Below are 17769 nucleotides of genomic sequence, written 5' to 3'. Positions count from 1 at the left end.
ATATTGGGGATAAATTAAGTGAAGTTGCTCAGTCGTGTCCAACTCTTTGCGACCCCATGGACTGTAGCCTACCAGGCTCCTCCGTCCATGGGATTTTCCAGGCAAGAATACTGGAGTGGGTTGCCATTGCCTTCTCCAATATTGGGGATATTGGCCTAAATTTTTTTATTTGTATTATGTCTTTGGCTTTGGTATCAGAGTAATACTGGTTTCATAAAGTAAGTTGGAAAATGTTCTTTCCTTCAGTATTGTCTGGAATAATTTGTGAAGAACTGCTATTATAATCTTTAAATGTTTGATAGAATTCACCAATGAAGATATCTAGGCTTAGGATTTTTTTCTCAGAAGATTTTTAATTACTAATTCAATTTCTTTACTTGTTGTAGATATATTCAGATTTTCTATTTCTTCTTGGGTCAGTTTTGGTAATTTGTGTCTAAGAATTTAAAATTTTTTCATTTGGTCTATTTGTTGGTACAAAGCTATTCACGGTCTTCCCTTATCTTTTTAATTTCTGTAGCATTTATGGTGATTTCCTCTCTTTCATTCATGATTTGATGACACTTGCCTTTTCCTTAGTTTGCCTAAAGGTTTGTCAATTTTGATGATCCTTTCAGACATTCAACTTATGATTTCATTGATTTCCTTAACTTTTTGTTCTATATTTCATTGCTTTGCTCTCTAATCTTTATTACTTACTTTCTTCACCTTATGTTGTATTTGCTTTGCTCTTCACTTTCTAGATTCTTAAGGTGAAAGATTTGGTTATTGATTTGAGATAATTTTTATTTAACATAGGTATTTAAAGCTATATATTTCCCTCTTAGCACTGCCTTACTTATATCCCATAAATTTTGACATATTATGCTTTAATTTTAATTCAGTTCAAATTTCCCTTGTGATTTCTTCTTTGACTCATGAGTTATTAAGAAATGTGTTGTTTAATTTGCAAATATTTGTGGTTTCTCAAATTTCTTTCTGCAGTTGATCTCTAATTTAATTCTTCTGTGGTTGGAGAACACACTGTGTTATTTCAACTCTTTTAAATTTATTGAGATATTTTACAGTCAGTATATGATCTGCCCTGGAAAATGTTCCATGCATGATTGAAAAGGGTGAATATACCAACCAAATACTACTGGTGGAGCATCTAGACATTAGGCACTTTATGATCTGATGCAATATACTGGGGAAAATGGACAAGATTATGTTGCAATAACAAATATATCTAAAGTGGTTACTTACCCAACCAGGATCCAGGCTGATAGGAATGCATCTCAATATGGCCTCCCACGATCACAATGGCAGAAGAAAAAGAAGGAAAATCATATACTGACTCTCAGAGCTCTTCCCAGGAACAGACACATTTTGCTTCCACTCTTATTTGATTAACTGAAGCAAGTCACATGATCATGTGTGTGCATGCTAAGTCACTTCAGTCATGTCTGACTCTTTACGACCCCATGGACTATAGCCTTCCAGGCTCCTCTGTCCATGGAATGGGTTGCTATGTCCTCCTCTAGGGGATCTTCCCAGCCCAGGGGTGGAACTTGTCTTTCCTGCATTGGCAAGCGGGTTCTTTACCACTAGCACCACCTGGTGGGGCAAGGAAGTGCTATTCTACCATATACCCAGAAGCAGACCTGACAATTTATGATGAAAAGCACTTATAATTGGCACACTACTATGAAATATTCCTGTGAAAATCTGCTGAATGCAAATCTAATCAAAATTTCCATTATCTTTCAACTTATAAGAAAGCTGTAGTATAGAGGAACAAGCTAAATGACACCATAACTAAGCAAAAAGACAAATCTAATTCTTTTTTTGTTTAACTGTGGTATGAAAGAAACATTAAAACAACAAAGAGGCTTAACAATTGAATGTAATACGTAGGCATGGTTCAGATCCTGATTTCAACCAACTAAGAAGCCGTTTGAGACAACTACAGAAATTTGAATATAGAATGAGTTTAAGATAATACCAAGGGATTAACAATGCTGTTAAGTATGGAAACGGCATGGTAGGATTGTCAGAAAATATCCATATTTTTACAAGTTGCATTTGTAGGTATGTAAGGATTCAATTATATCTGTGATTGCTTTATGATACTTTGAAATTCATAAGCAGAGGAAAAATTGGTAGAGAAAGAAAATATGGCAAAATCTAGATATCTGTGGAATCTGAGTGGTATGTGTTTGAGACTATATTAAAGTATGTTCTCTGCTTTTGTATTATCAAAATTTATTTAGTAAAAATATTTTGAATCATGTCACTTCTTTAAAACCTCTTCATGGCTTTAATGGCAAGAAACTACGTTTCCTTGTCTTATTTCAGGCCTAAATTGCTTTTATTTGTCCTGGAGACTAGATCAATAATCTCTCTCTCTGCTAGTATATTTGAAATAAATAATTTTATATGAAGTAAAGTAAGGCAAATGGCAGAGTGGAACAGGGTAGAAAAGTCAGTGTGTGAGAATGCTAATAGGAAAAATAATAGATAATATTAGATATTTATTGTGTGCTTTCTGTGTTTCAGGCACTGTTATCGCATTTAATATTGACAGCCTAGAAGATATGTAGCATCATTACTCTCTGTTTTACAGATGAGAAAACTTAGGCACAGGGTGTTAATTTTTCTAGGGCACTACAGTGATTTTGTTCTAGAGGAAAACCTGAATCAGGGCTGACTTCTTCCACACTGCCTCTCCCAATTCAACACTGAAGAACTTTCTCAAAGGTTCTTTTTCAAAGGTTTCACCCCAGGTTCATTAGTGAAGGTTCATTCAGTGTAAATAGTAGAATACCCATTATCAGGTGACTGTTCCTCTCCATGTATTGGCTCTGCTTTCACTCTCTTCTTTGGCAATCTGGTCCTTCATGGTGACACGATGGCCACCATTAGCACCAGACATAGATCCTAGGCCTTCAGTAACCCCAATAGGAGAAATGATTCTCTCTCTCCTCAGGCCTAGAAAAACCTCAGATTGTGTCTTTTTGTCTCTTTTCCCACCTGCTCCTAGCTTGAAGCATCACTATGGCCAACCGGAAGAAAATGATGACTTGACTGTCCAGGCCTGGGTCAACTGTTCACCCCTGGAGGTAATGGGGAAAAACCCCTTCCAAATTACAAGGTCAAAAATTAGGAGGGGATATTATAAGCAAAATTCTTGTATGGTATCTTGAAAAAAAGTGGGTGGCAGGCAAAACATTAGATGTCCAGTCACTAAACTTGTATCTATGCAACACTGCAATATTCCCAAAGAACTGGCAATTGTGGTAATGCTAAATAAAGCAGTTGTAAGCTTTGTTTTGGTAAAATTCTAGAAGTTTAGAACTTTTCCTGGTACCTGAGCTTGGACTCAGATGTAATGTATTAATATTGTCATTGTGGGCAGCCTCTCCATTGTTCCTCCTTCTGCACCTCCAACTAGCGCTTCACAAAGACCACCCCCCCACCCACCCCCCTCACAGGCAGAAATAAGTGCAGGTCTCTTTCCTCATTTTAAAAAAGGCTGCACTTTTGCCCTAAGAAAGTTTTAAGCACTGCCTTGTCACTACACTGGGTGGTAGGAGGGACTCTACCTCCTCTTCAGCCACTTGCCACTCATTAGTTTCATTATTCTTCAAATTCTATTTGTAATTCAAGGTCACATTCTCATCCAACTTCTTCATGAAGCCCTTTCTAGTCTTTCCACTGCAGCACTTACCCAGTATCTCTCATGATGCAGGGTTTTCTTTCTTTAAAAAGATTTTTAAAATTTCAAAATATTTGATGAATACAAAAGAGTACTTGTAATATATGTGCAGCTTGTAAAGCATAATTGCCGAGAGAATGTCCATGAACCTACCATCTGATGTAAGAATTCTGTTTTGGTTAGTGTGTAGAAATGCAACTGATTTTTGTATTTTAATCTCATGTCCAGCCACTTTCTTAATCACTTTTTATTATCTCCTTATAACTGTTTTTTATTGTCCTACAATATTGCTTAGATGTCTAGAATACACACACACACACAGATATGTGTGTGTATACATATATTTATATACATAGACATGTGTACATATATATGTTTCATGTAAAACATTATATTTCAACTTCTGTATATAAAATAGTGTGCTCATTACCAAAAATTTAGTTTTCACCTATCACCATGTAGTTGGACCTCCTTTACTCATTTCACCATACCCACCCTTCCCCACTGGTTATCACTATTCTATTTTCTGTACCTGCATTTGCTTCTGTTTTGTCTGAATTATTTTTGGTCAGTTTAGTTTTTATAATGTACATATAAGCGAAATCATTTGGCATTTTTCCTTTACCATCTGACTTATCTCACTTAGCATAATAAACTCTGGGTCTAATTATGTTGTTACAAATGGCAAGATTTTATTCTTATTTATGACTAAAGAATATTATATATGTATATACCACATCATGCTTATCCATTCATCTATTGATGGGCACTTATATTGCAAATAATGCTGTGGTGAACATAAGGGTGCATAGTGAAAGTCACTTAGTTGTGTCTGCCTCTTTGTGACCCCATGGACTGTAGCCTGCCAGACTCCTCTGTCCATGAAATTCTCCAGGCCAGAATACTGGAGTGGGTACCTGTTCCCTTCTCCAGGGGATCTTGCTGACCCAGGAATTGAACCAGGGTCTACTGCATTACAGGCAGATTCGTTACCAGCTGAACCACCAGGGAAGCCATAAGGGTACATACATCTTTTTAAATTAGTGTTTTATATTCTTCAGATAAATTCCAAGATGTGGAATAGCCAAATCATATGGTAGTTTTATTCTTAATTTTTTGAAGAGTCTTAATACTGTTTTCCATAGTGGCTACTCCAATCACATTCCCACCAACAGTGTATGAGGGTCCTCTTTTCACCACATCCTTACTAATGCTTGCTATTTCTTGTCTTTTTGATAATAGCCATTCTCATGCGTATAAGGTGATATCTCATTTTGGTTTTATTTTTCACTAATAATTAGAGCTGTTAAACTTTTTTTTTTTCATGTGCCTATTGACAGTCTTTTATGTCTTCTTTGGAGAAATTCTAGATAATATTGAATAGAAATTGTGTTAATGGGAATATGTGGTGGATAATGTAATGTACTATCCAGACAACTCTTTGAGAATCAAAGAGTCATTATCATGGTTGCTGGGAGTGCTATTGGAAAATGGTTTTCAGTTGTGGGTCCTTTCTGGGGATCACCTTGGGAAGACAGCACTCATGCTCAAGGTATGGTGCTTCCCAGGACCAACCCTCATCCAATGACTGACTGACAAGATAGTATAAAGACCCAGAGGCCATTCTGGCTCCAAAACTCTGTGAGTTTAGTTGAGGTCTTCATTAGAAATATTTCCTAGCTTAATTTCTCTCTCTGCCTAAGCCAGCTTTTTTCCTCTCCCTTCCACCTATATCGATCTCAGAAGAACTCCCCAACAAGCATTTTGTATGTCGACCTCTCTCAGATTCTGCTTTCTGAGCAACATAACCTGTGACAGCTTCCTTACTTCGGTCCTCATTTTCAAGAGAATGTTAGTGTATCATCAATAAGATTGCAGTAGGTGTTTTGATGGGCTTCCCTGGTGGCTCAGTGTTAAAGAATATGCCTGCCAATGCAGGAGACTTGAGTTTGTTCCCTGGGTTGGGAAGACACCCTGGAGAAGGCAACCCACTCCAGTATTATTGCCTTGGAAATTCCTGGGTAGGCTAGAGGCCATGGGATTGCAGAAGAGTCAAACATGACTTAGTGACTAAAAAAAACAAAAAACAAAGGGGTTTTTGATAGATATCCTTCATTTGGTTAAGAAAATCCCCTTCTATTTCTCATATACTGAAAGTTTTTATTATGAGTGGGGTCATTTTTCTCCTTCCCTGAAAGACAACAAAAGTTCTGTAATATGGATGTACTGGAGGTAAATCCCCCAGTTCCTCTGAAAATATTTTTTTATTTTTTATTTTTCCCTCATTCTTGAAAGGTAGTTTTTAACTTAGCATGCAATTTTAGTCTGATAGTATTAACTTGCAGCACTTTGAAAACTGTTTTTCTCTATCAGTAACACCCACTGTTACTATTGAGAAATCAACATCAGTTTTTATGTAGTTTCTCTTTCTGGCCACTTTTAAGACTTTTTTTTGATTTTTGATTTTTTGATTCTTTGATTTTTCTTCAGCCTCACTGTAGTGCATGGATACTCCATGCATTTCTTTTTATTTACCCTAATTGTTATACACTGTGCTTCCTGCATATGTAGATTCAGGTCAGTTATCAATTCTGGGAAATTCTCAGCCATTACCTCTATAAATAATCTCCTTCTCTATTCTCTTGTCCTGGATCTCTGTTAGACAATTCAAGCAATGATACTTTCTCTTTCTATTCTCTGTATCTTTTAATCACTCATATTTTCCACCTCCTTGTCTCTCTATGGGGTATTCTAGATAATTTCTTCAGCTTTTCCCACCAGATATTTATATATTCTTTCAAGCTATACTTACTATGCTCTTGAGCCCTGATACTGGCATAATAGCAATAGTTATAATTTTCAAAATGTTCCCTTTTTTCATAGTAGCTGGGTCACACTGATAGCTAAGTCATCAAATAAAAACATTTCATTTAAAATATATTTTGTACCTATATATTTTACATCCTGTATAGGTTAATTGCAAAATTTTAAGTCCTTAGGGACCTAATTAAAATTGAATTTGGTGATATTGATTACTTTTTGCTCATAGTGACTTATTTCTTGTGTTTTTGGTGATTTTTTTGAATTGTGAGCTTATAGTTTGTTTAATTTAATGAGAATGATGGGTTTAGCAAAAAGAGAAAGAGACATAAGCTCCCTTAAAAGGAGGGAAAGACATGAGGTCTTGTGCATGCACCAAGCAAAGGCCATTTAAGAAAATAAGGAATATAGGGAAGAGAGCCTTCAAGAACCCAACCATGTTGGTGCCCTGATCTCAGATTGCCAGCCTTCAAAACCATGAGAAATAAATGCTGTTTAAGCCACTGTCTGTGGTATTTCATTATAGCAGCCCAAACTTACTGAGATGTATATTTTCAGAAAGTATTTTCTGTTGTTGTTATCATCCATCTTCTTATTTTAAGCAATGTCATAAGTACTAGGGGCTAAATAAACATTTTCTTTTAAACAGTGGATAAATGACTTTGTAGATGAATCTCTTTGAGTCTTCCTCATCTGGTTCTGTTTTCAACAATGATTAATTGTTATCTCTTCCTGCTCTGAGACTTGCCCTTTCCCCGTCAAGAAGCTTCAGCATCTGGGATCAAGCCATCATTCATGTTGGTCATGGATCTCTCCTAATTTCAGAGTTGAAGATATTTTAGTCAGGGATCAGATCATTTCCTTTCAGAGAGGAATTTTTATCATGTTCTTTCAAATGTACATCCAAAGGCAGAGTTCATAAGAAGATCCAGGCAAGAAATGTTCCGCTGATTTCCTCCCAGGTCATGAAGATTATTCTGAGAAGAGTCCCATGTAAATCTGAAATCTGATGCTATCTATCAAAAAATGTCATTTGAATCTCGTGCTGCTTTAGCAGGAGGATGACTGAATTGTTGATTATATTGGCTGTCTGAACACTTAGCAGTACAGTTTAAGGGAAGCCTAAGAAAAATAACTCAGCAGAGTCAAGGAACAGCAAGTAAGAGATAATGCCACATAGACAATTTTATGTTTCTTAGCTATTTTGGGGGCTTCTCAGTGGCTTAGCAATAAAGAATCTGCCTGCAATGCAGGAGACGTGGGTTCATTCTCTGGGATAGAAAGATCCCCTGGATGAGGACACAGCAACCCACTCCACTATTCTTGCCTGGAGAATATCATGGACAAAGGAGACTGGTGAGCTACAGTCCATAGGGTCACAGAGTTGGATACGACAGAAGCAACTGAGCACACACACATGCACACAGCTATTCTGAGGATATCTAGCAACTGCTTGGGGGCGCTCCTGCAGTTTTTAATGGGCATGTTCTAGTATTGCCCTGAAAGAAGGAAGGAAGACACTAAAGCCAAACTACTGATCCATTTTTCAAGGGCAAACTCCTTTACTGCAAGGGACACCAAACAGAAGCTTTCTCAGAATAGCACCTGTAGACTAAAGAGATGCACAATGTGAGAGTTGAGAGTTGATTTATTTGCAGCATAATGAGGACTGCAAGCAGGGAAACAGTACCTCAGATAGCTCAGAGACTGCTCCAAAGAGGCAGTGGGGAAGGTCAATATGTAAGATTTTGGTGAAGGGGGAGTTCAGTGTAATCAAGCAATTAATTTGCAAAAGGTTTTCTACTAGTCATGAGATGCTGATGCCACCATAAACAGATTTAGACATTTTCTAGATATGAAGAGATGCAAGGACTGGAATGCTGTTAAAGTGCCACACTCAATATGCCCGAAATCTGGAAACTCAGCAATGTCAACAGGACTGGAAAAGGTCAGTTTTCATTCCAATACTAAAGAAAGTGAAAGTAAAGTCGCTCAGTCATGTCTGTCTCTTTGCCACCCCATGGACTGTAGCCTACCAGGCTTCTCTGTCCATGGGATTTTCCAGGCAAGAGTACTGGAGTGGGTTACCATTTCCTTCTCCAGGGGATCTTCCCAACCCAGGGATTGAACCCAGATCTCCCACATTGCAGGCAGATGCTTTACCCTCTGAGTCACCAGGGAAGCTCCATACTAAAGAAGGGCAATGTCAAAGAATGTTCAAACTATGGCACAATTGCACTCATTTTACATAATAGCAAGGTAATGCTCAAAATCCCTCAAACTAGGCCTCAACAGTATGTGAACTGAGAACTTCCAGATGTACAAGTTGGATTTAGAAAAGGCAGAGGAGCCAGAGGTCAAACGCCAACATCCATTAGGTCATGGAAAAAGCAAGAAAATTCCAGAAAAACATCTACTTCTGCTTCATTGACTACACTAAAGCCTTTGCCTATATGGATCACAACAAACTGGAAAATTCTTAAAGAGCTGGGAATACCACACCACCTTAACCATCTTCTGAGAAATCTATAGGCAGGTCAAGAAGCAACAGTTAGAACTGGACATGGAACACTGGTTCAAATTAGGAAAGGAGTATGTCAAGGCTGTATATTGTCACCATGCTTATTTAACTTATATGCAGAGTACATCATGCAAAATACTGGGCTAGATGAATCACATGCTGGAACCAAGATTACTGGGAGAAATATCAACAATTTCAGATATGCAGATGATACTATCCTAATGGCAGAAAGTGAAGAGGAAATAAAGAGCTTCTTGATGAAGGTGAAAGAGGAGAGTGGAAAAAGCTGGCTTAAAATTCAACATTTAAAAAAATGAAAATCACGGCATCTGGCTCCATCACTTCATGGCAAATAGACGGGGGGGAAATACAAACAGTGGCAGATTTTATTTTCTTGGGTTCCAAAATCACTGTGGATGGTGATTGCAGCCATGAAATTAAAAGACATGTGCTCCCTGGAAGAAAAGCTATGACAAATCTAGAGAGTGTATTAAAAAGCAGAGACATCTCTTTGCTGACAAAGGTCTGCATAGTCAAAGCTATGGTTTTTCCAATAGACATGCATGGCTTTGAGAGTTGGACCATAAAGAAGGCTAAGTGCTGAAGAACTGATGCTTTTGAACTGTGGTGCTGGAGAAGACTCTTGAGAGTCCCTTGGACTGCAAGGAGATCCAACCATTCCATCCTAAAGGAGATCAGCCCTGAATATTCATTGGGAGGACTGACTCTGGAGTTCCAATACTTTGGCCACCTGATGCAAAGAGCAGACTCATTGGAAAAGACCCTGATGCTGGAAAAGCTTGAGAGCAGGAGTAGAAGGGGTGACAGAGGATGAGATGGTTGGATGGTATCACTGACTCAATAGACATAAGTTTGAGCAAACTCTGAGAGATATCTAGAATTCGCCTGCAATGCAGGAGAGCCTGGTTTGATTCCTGGTTTGGGAAGATCCACTGGAGAAGGGATAGGCTACCCACTCCAGTATTCTTGGGCTTCCCTTGTTGTTCAGCTGATAAAGAATCTGCCTGCATGCGGGAGACCTGGGCTCAACCCCTGGTTTGGGAATATCCTCTGAAGAAGCAAAAGGTTACCCACCCCAGTATTCTGGCCTGGAAATTTTTATGGACTGTATAGTCCATGGGGTCACAAAGAGTTGGACATGACTAAGCCACCTTCACTTCACTTCACTGGGAGATAGTGAAGCACAGGGAAGCCTGGCATGCTGCTGTCCATGGGGTTGCAAAGGGTCAGACTTGACTTAGTGACTGAACAACAAAGGATCAGGATCATGAAATCAGTTCCTGAAAATACCTAATTATTTCAAGATCTGTTCCACCAGTTCCTCTGGAGCACAGGGTGCCTCATTTTCCACCCTGAATTCCCCTCAGGGGCTGTTGAAGTTCAGCAGCTGCAGCAGCTGGGCTTACCTGGTGGCTCGGATGGTAGAGAATCCGACTGCAATGCGGGACACCTGGATTCAATCCCTGGGTTGGGAAGATCCCCTGGAAGAGGGCATGGCAATCCACTCCAGTATTCTTGCCTGGAGAATCCCATAGACAGAGGAGCCTGGTGGACTACAGTCCATGGGGTCACAAACAGTTGGACACGACTGAATGACTGAGCAGAGCACAGCACATGGCAAACACCCTTGTTGTTGTCATTCCATTGCTGGCAAATGTTCTTGGAAAGTGCCAATTTATAGTCAACAGGCAAGAGCCAATTTGTAGTTGACATACCCTATGGGCAGACAAATTATTGAGATGGTGGCATTTTATCCTATAGGTTTTTATCTTATAAGCTCCAACTGTGATATTTTCTTGGAACCCTCAGATAGATTCCCTCTTCATCCTCAACCCAACCCCATGTCAACAGAACTCTGATCTGATTCCATCAAGTAGTGAGAACATGCTTCTCTCCATCTTTGTTTTCTTGCTTGGCCAGCATTTTGCAGGATTTGGCTAAGATTCCTGATGTGCTCCCTGGAGTCAGAAGGTTTGCTGGCTTCGAGTCTGTCTGTTCATTTCAAGTGTTCTGGTGAGGGAAAATTAGAGGGACTTGTGCTTAGTTGAGAATGAAATTTCATCAAATGGGAGAGAAGATGAAGGAAGAAGAGAACAGGGACAGAAAAGTACGATAAAAGCCCTGAGGTCATGGTTGGGCTGGGAAAGAGGATCAGCAAGGAGCAGTGGTTAAGGGAAACAAAACCTCACTCAGATCCCAGCATTGCTACCTGCTGCCTCTGGGACTAGGATGAAGTTACTTAGCTTCCCTTTCCTCTTCTATAAAATGATATAAAAATATGTTGCTGTAAGAAGACTACAGTGCATAATACACATAGATCTCTCAGTAAATTATCTGTTATTATTATGATTATCCCTTCTACTGGATTGGATCTTCCTGTTTTTCTAAGATTGAGTGCTAGTTGTATTGTTACTGTTATGGGTGATGATCTGGTATAATTGGAGTAACCCACCACCCCCACCAACTATCCCCCTGAGCAGCCAAGTGAACCGAGCCTCAAATTCCCATCTTTGGAGTTAATCCAATGGGCAGGAAACTTCCCCCATTACCTGTCTGTTCTTTAACATAAATATATTATCCAAGAGTCTACAACATCCTAAGGCCAAAAATCTTTTTTTTTTTTCCATTTATTTTTATTAGTTGGAGGCTAATTACTTTACAATATTGCAGTGCTTTTTGTCATACATTGACATGAATCAGCCATGGAGTTACATGTATTCCCCATCCTGATCCCCCCTCCCACCTCCCTCTCCACCCGATTCCTCTGGGTCTTCCCAGTGCACCAGACCCAAGCACTTGTCTCATGCATCCAACCTGGGCAGGTGATCTGTTTCACCCTAGATAATATACACTTTTCGATGCTGTTCTCTTGAAACATCCCACCCTCGCCTTCTCCCTCAGAGTCCAAAAGTCTGTTCTATACATCTGTGTCTCTTTTTCTGTTTTGCATATAGGGTTATCATTACCATCTTTCTAAATTCCATATATATGCGTTAGTATACTGTATTGCTCTTTATCTTTCTGGCTTACTTCATTCTGCATAATGGGTTCCAGTTTCATCCACCTCATTAGAACTGATTCAAATGAATTCTTTTTAACGGCTGAGTAATATTCCATGGTGTATATGTACCACAGCTTCCTTATCCATTCGTCTGCTGATGGGCATCTAGGTTGCTTCCATGACCTGGCTATTATAAAGAGTGCTGCGATGAACATTGGGGTGCACGTGTCTCTTTCAGATCTGGATTCCTCGGTGTGTATGCCCAGAAGTGGATTTCTGGGTCATATGGCAGTTCTATTTCCAGTTTTTTAAGAAATCTCCACACTGTTCTCCATAGTGGCTGTACTAGTTTGCATTCCCACCAACAGTGTAAGAGGGTTCCCTTTTCTCCACACCCTCTCCAGCATTTATTGCTTGTAGACTTTTAGATAGCAGCCATCCTGACTGGCGTGTAATGGTACCTCATTGTGGTTTTGATTTGCATTTCTCTGATGATGAGTGATGTTGAGCATCTTTTCATGTGTTTGTTAGCCATCTGTATGTCTTCTGTGGAGAGATGTCTGTTTAGTTCTTTGGTCCATTTTTTGATTGGGTCATTTATTTTTCTGGAATTGAGCTTCAGGAGTTGCTTGTATATTTTTGAGATTAATCCTTTGTCTGTTGCTTCATTTGCTATTATTTTCTCCCAATCTGAGGGCTGTCTTTTCACCTTGCTTATAGTTTCCTTTGTTGTGCAAAAGCTTTTAAGTTTCATTAGGTCCCATTTGTTTATTTTTGCTTTTCTTTCCAATATTCTGGGAGGTGGGTCATAGAGGATCCTGCTGTGATTTATGTCAGAGAGTGTTTTGCCCATGTTCTCCTCTAGGAGTTCTATAGTTTCTGGTCTTACATTTAGATCTTTCATCCATTTTGGGTTTATTTTTGTGTATGGTGTTAGAAAGTGTTCTGGTTTCATTCTTTGACAAGTGGTTGACCAGTTTTCCCAGCACCACTTGTTAAAGAGGTGGTCTTTTTTCCATTGTATATTCTTGCCTCCTTTGTCAAAGATAAGGTGTCCATATGTTTGTGGATTTATCTCTGGGCTTTCTATTTTGTTCCATTGATCTGTATTTCTGTCTTTGTGCCAGTACCATACTGTCTTGATGACTGTGGCTTTGTAGTATAGTCTGAAGTCAGGCAGGTTGATTCCTCCCGTTCCATTCTTCTTTCTCAAGATTACTTTGACTATTCGAGGTTTTTTGTATTTCCATACAAATTGTGAGATTATTTGTTCTAGTTCTGTGAAAAATACTGTTGGTAGCTTGATAGGGATTGCATTGAATCTATAGATTGCTTTGGGTAGTATAGCCATTTTCACAATATTGATTCTTCCAATCCATGAAGATGGTACATTTCTCCATCTGTTTGTGTCCTCTTTGATTTCTTTCATCAGTGTTTTATAGTTTTCTATGTGTAGGTCTTTTGTTTCTTTAGGTAGATATACTCCTAAATTGTTGCAATGGTGAATGGTATTGTTTCCTTAATTTCTCTTTCTGTCTTCTCATTGTTAGTGTATAAGAATGTAAGGGATTTCTGTGTGTTAATTTTATATCCTGGAACTTTACTATATTCATTGATTAGCTCTAGTAATGTTCTGGTAGAGTCTTTAGGGTTTTCTATGTAGAGGATCATGTCATTTGCAAACAGCGAGAGTTCCACTTCTTCTTTTCCTATCTGGATTCCATTTACTTCTTTTTCTGCTCTGATTGCTGTGGCCAAAATTTCCAAAACTATGTTGAATAGTAGTGGTGAGAGTTGGCACCCTTGTCTTGTTCCTGACTTCAGGGGAAATGCTTTCAATTTTTCACCATTGAGGGTGATGCTTGCTGTGGGTTTGTCATATAGAGCTTTTATTATATTGAGGTATGTTCCTTCTATTCCTGCTTTCTGGAGAGTTTTAATCATAAATGGATGTTGAATTTTATCAAAGGCTTTTTCTGCATCTATTGAGATAATCATATGGTTTTTATCTTTCAATTTTTTAATGTGGTGTATTACATTGATTGATTTGTGGATATTAAAGAATCCTTGCATTCCTGGGATAAAGCCCACTTGGTCATAATGTATGATTTTTTTTAATATGTTGTTAGATTCTCTTTGCTAGAATTTTGTTAAGGATTTTTGCATCTATGTTCATCAGTGATATTAAGGCCAAAATCTTAACTACTTCATGACACAGTCATGTTCTATTTTCCTATTTTCTTTCTTTCAATTGGGGAGGAGCACTTTCCTGATTACTCTTAGACAATACAAAGTGTGCTGATCACTTTAACTTCTGAAGTGCAGACTCACTTGGTCCTAAGAAGGTCAAAGGAGCAAAGTTTCATCCTTCACTCGCATTTGTCACCCACCTTATAGGTTAGAAGTGTGGGAAAGGGGCCGGTGGCTTTCTTTCTCCATCCTCTCCCACCACTCATCTGGTTTTCCTCACTCATGGCCCATGTCTGGTCTGCAGGAATACCTGACACTGGAAAATTCTGGGAGTTCAAGCTGATCCCAGCACAGCATCTCTTCTCTGCTTACCTATGACTCTAACCAGCCCTTCTTGCACCCTTCAGATTCAGTCCCTGTATACCCTCAAGCCCCCTGGATATCTTTAAAGTCTCAGGTAAAGGCCTCAGGATGGGAGGAAGTGGACTGAAGAGGAGAGTAAAACCATAGCTCACCCTTCTCCAAGAAATGTTCACTACACATCCTCTCTCTCTCAACACATTTATATCCTACCATGGGATTCAAGAGTCACCTAACCAATTCTCAAAGAAAATTTCTGCATTATGGTCTGTCTTACCTGACTTCAACATTTGAGGAATCAGTTAAAACTTCTAGTTTAACCCATTGTTCCATAAACCTATCCCCAAGGGCACCATGGTAAATGTACGTCTTCACAGAGCATGAATTTGTCACAGATCTTTGGTGAGAAGGGAAGGGACAGGAGGGGTGTTGTGCAGGGCAAGGGTTTGACTGCTTTACTTGGTAAGAAATACAAATTAAAAATTAAATCAGATTACATTGTGGGGCAGAAAGCAAAGTTGAATACATATTAAAGTATAGCATGAGACTTCAAAGAAATGTCCTACTTGTTGTGGCTTTTGCAAGCAAAGCCTCTAACTCACCCTAACTCTCCACCACCTCCAGGAGTGAATGTTCACATATCTCTCCCATTAGGAAGGTGTTGAGGGTGGGCAGGAGTGGGCACTCCTTGCAAGATATGCATGAAGACATTATTAGCTATTTATTAATTGCAGTGGAGATAACAATCAAGTCACCTAGACGCTACACTAACCTACCAACATTCATTATCACATTTTTTGCAGACTTGTATATTAAATTGTTGGGGATGAGGAAACAAAACAATAGTCTATTGTTTTGTGTTTTCTGGCAGAATGTCAGAAATAGGTACAGAGTAGGAAAAAACCTCTTAGAACTGCACTGTCCAGCAAGGTAGTCTAACCACAAGTGCCTATGCAATGTTGCTGGTCCAACTGAGATGTGCTGGCATACAAAATATAGTGTAGATTTTGAAGACCTAGTATAAAAAATAGAAGGGAAACTATAGCATGAATAAGTTTCCATGTTGATTATATAATGAAATAGTCATGTCTGGATATACCAAGTTAAATAAAATGTATTATTGAAATTAATTTTACTTTTAAAATAGAATTTAAAGAAAATAGCTACCAGAAAATTCTAATTACATATATGATTCACATTTGTGGTGTACATTCTAGTGCTGTACATTCTAGTGTGGTGTACATTCTGGTACATTCTTTGTCTTTTGATCCCTTAATCCAAGGGTCACCAAACGGTGGGCCAAATCTAGTCCACTGCCTGTTTTTGTCAATAAGGTTACAGTGGAACACAGTGACACCATTTCTTTGCATATTGAGTGTTTTCATACTATAATGTAAGATTTGAGTTGTTGCAAAGGAACTGTAAGGCCTTCCCAGGTGGCTCAGTGGTAAAAAAAATTCAAATGCCAAGCAGGAGACGTGAATTTGATCCCTGGGTCAGGAAGATTCCTTGGAGAAGGAAATGGCAACCCACTCTAATATTCTTTCCTGGGAAATCCCATGGACAGAGGATCCTGGTGGGTTACAGTCCATGGGGTTGCAAAGAGTCAGATATGACTTAGCAACTAAACAACAATAATAACAGAACACATGGGCTGCAAAGCCCTAAAATATTTATTATTTGGACCTTTATAGAATGAGTTTTCAGATTCCTGGTAATCCAACTCCCTAAATTTTTCAAGGAAGAAAGCAAAGCCCTGATAGAAAAAATGATTGACATAAGGTTATGTGAACATGTGAGGCAGAGGCAGGGTTGCACCTGCCCTTGCTCCTTGCATCACACTGGGCCTCAGTGTACTTGATGGAGCTGAGATGGAGGAAGTTATTCTGTGTGGTGGGCCTCAGTGTACTTGATGGAGCTGAGATGGAGGAAGTTATTCTGTGTATGAGGGTGAACTCTGCCTGCACCTCATAGTGAGAGCCTCAGTTCCATCCCAGGGCATAGGAGGGCCTGAACAAAAAAGCAAGGCCCAAGGAAAAGGTTCACAGAGAAGGCTGAAGCCCACCTTAGGGATGGGGAGCTGGCGGGAATTCCAAGGCTAACTCTCCTACCATACTATTTTGTTTCATATTATCTCAAAAATATCTTCACTGCCTCACAATTTAATGTTATTTACACTACATCTTAGAGAGAATTGATACAAAATAAACAAACAAAATTCCACTTCATTTATAAATATTGCTGAATTAAATATTTACAAAACACTTTTCAAAGATCTGGCCATTCAATTACTCTCTGATCTTTAATAAGGATAAACCATATGACATATTTCTCCTAGGACTTAGCAAAAGGAAAAATGTCCCTCCAGATGGACTTGTATAGGTTTTTAAATAATAGAAAGAGAACTCTATAACCCAACATGTTGCTCATTTCGTGTGCACTCCCAGGATGACTGGCGCTAAAAGTCTGCTTAATTTCAGTTACCAAGGGGTAACTGAAACACACCAGTCTTGAAACAGAAGACCAAGGGGTCTTATGATGGTTAATTTTATGTGTTAAATTGACTGGTTTATGGAGTGTCTAAAATTTGGCTAATCATTATTTCAGATGTGTCTGTGACCGTGTTTCCAGATGAAATTCTCAGTAAAGCAGATTGCCCTTTCTTATGTGTGTGGGTATCATTCAATCTGAATATAACAAAAGATGGGGAAAGGAAGAATTTGTTCTCTCTTGACTGGGACATCAATCTCCTGCCCTCAGACTGAGACTTACACCCTCAGCTTTTCTTGTTCTCAGGCCTTCAGATTCAGACTGAACTATACCACTGTCTTTCCTGAATCTCCAGCTTGCAGATGGCAGATCTTGGGACTTTTTAGCTTTCATAATTGTATGAGTCAATCCCTCATAACAAACAGAAGTAATAGCATATATGGAGAGGAAGATTAAATATATTTATCTGAAACTATATATATTTTAGATACATTTATTGTTTATAAATATGTTTTATAATATAAATCAATATATTTATAATATATAAATTTATATAATACAGAAAGATTTTATTGTATATATTAAATATATTATATAATAAATGTATATCTATAATATATATTATAAAAATATACATATTTATGGGCTTCCCAGGTGGCACAGTGGTAA

Source organism: Muntiacus reevesi, chromosome 1 (assembly GCF_963930625.1).
Source record: "Muntiacus reevesi chromosome 1, mMunRee1.1, whole genome shotgun sequence".
Lineage (NCBI taxonomy): Eukaryota > Metazoa > Chordata > Mammalia > Artiodactyla > Cervidae > Muntiacus > Muntiacus reevesi.
Note: the sequence above shows the minus strand (reverse complement) of the source record.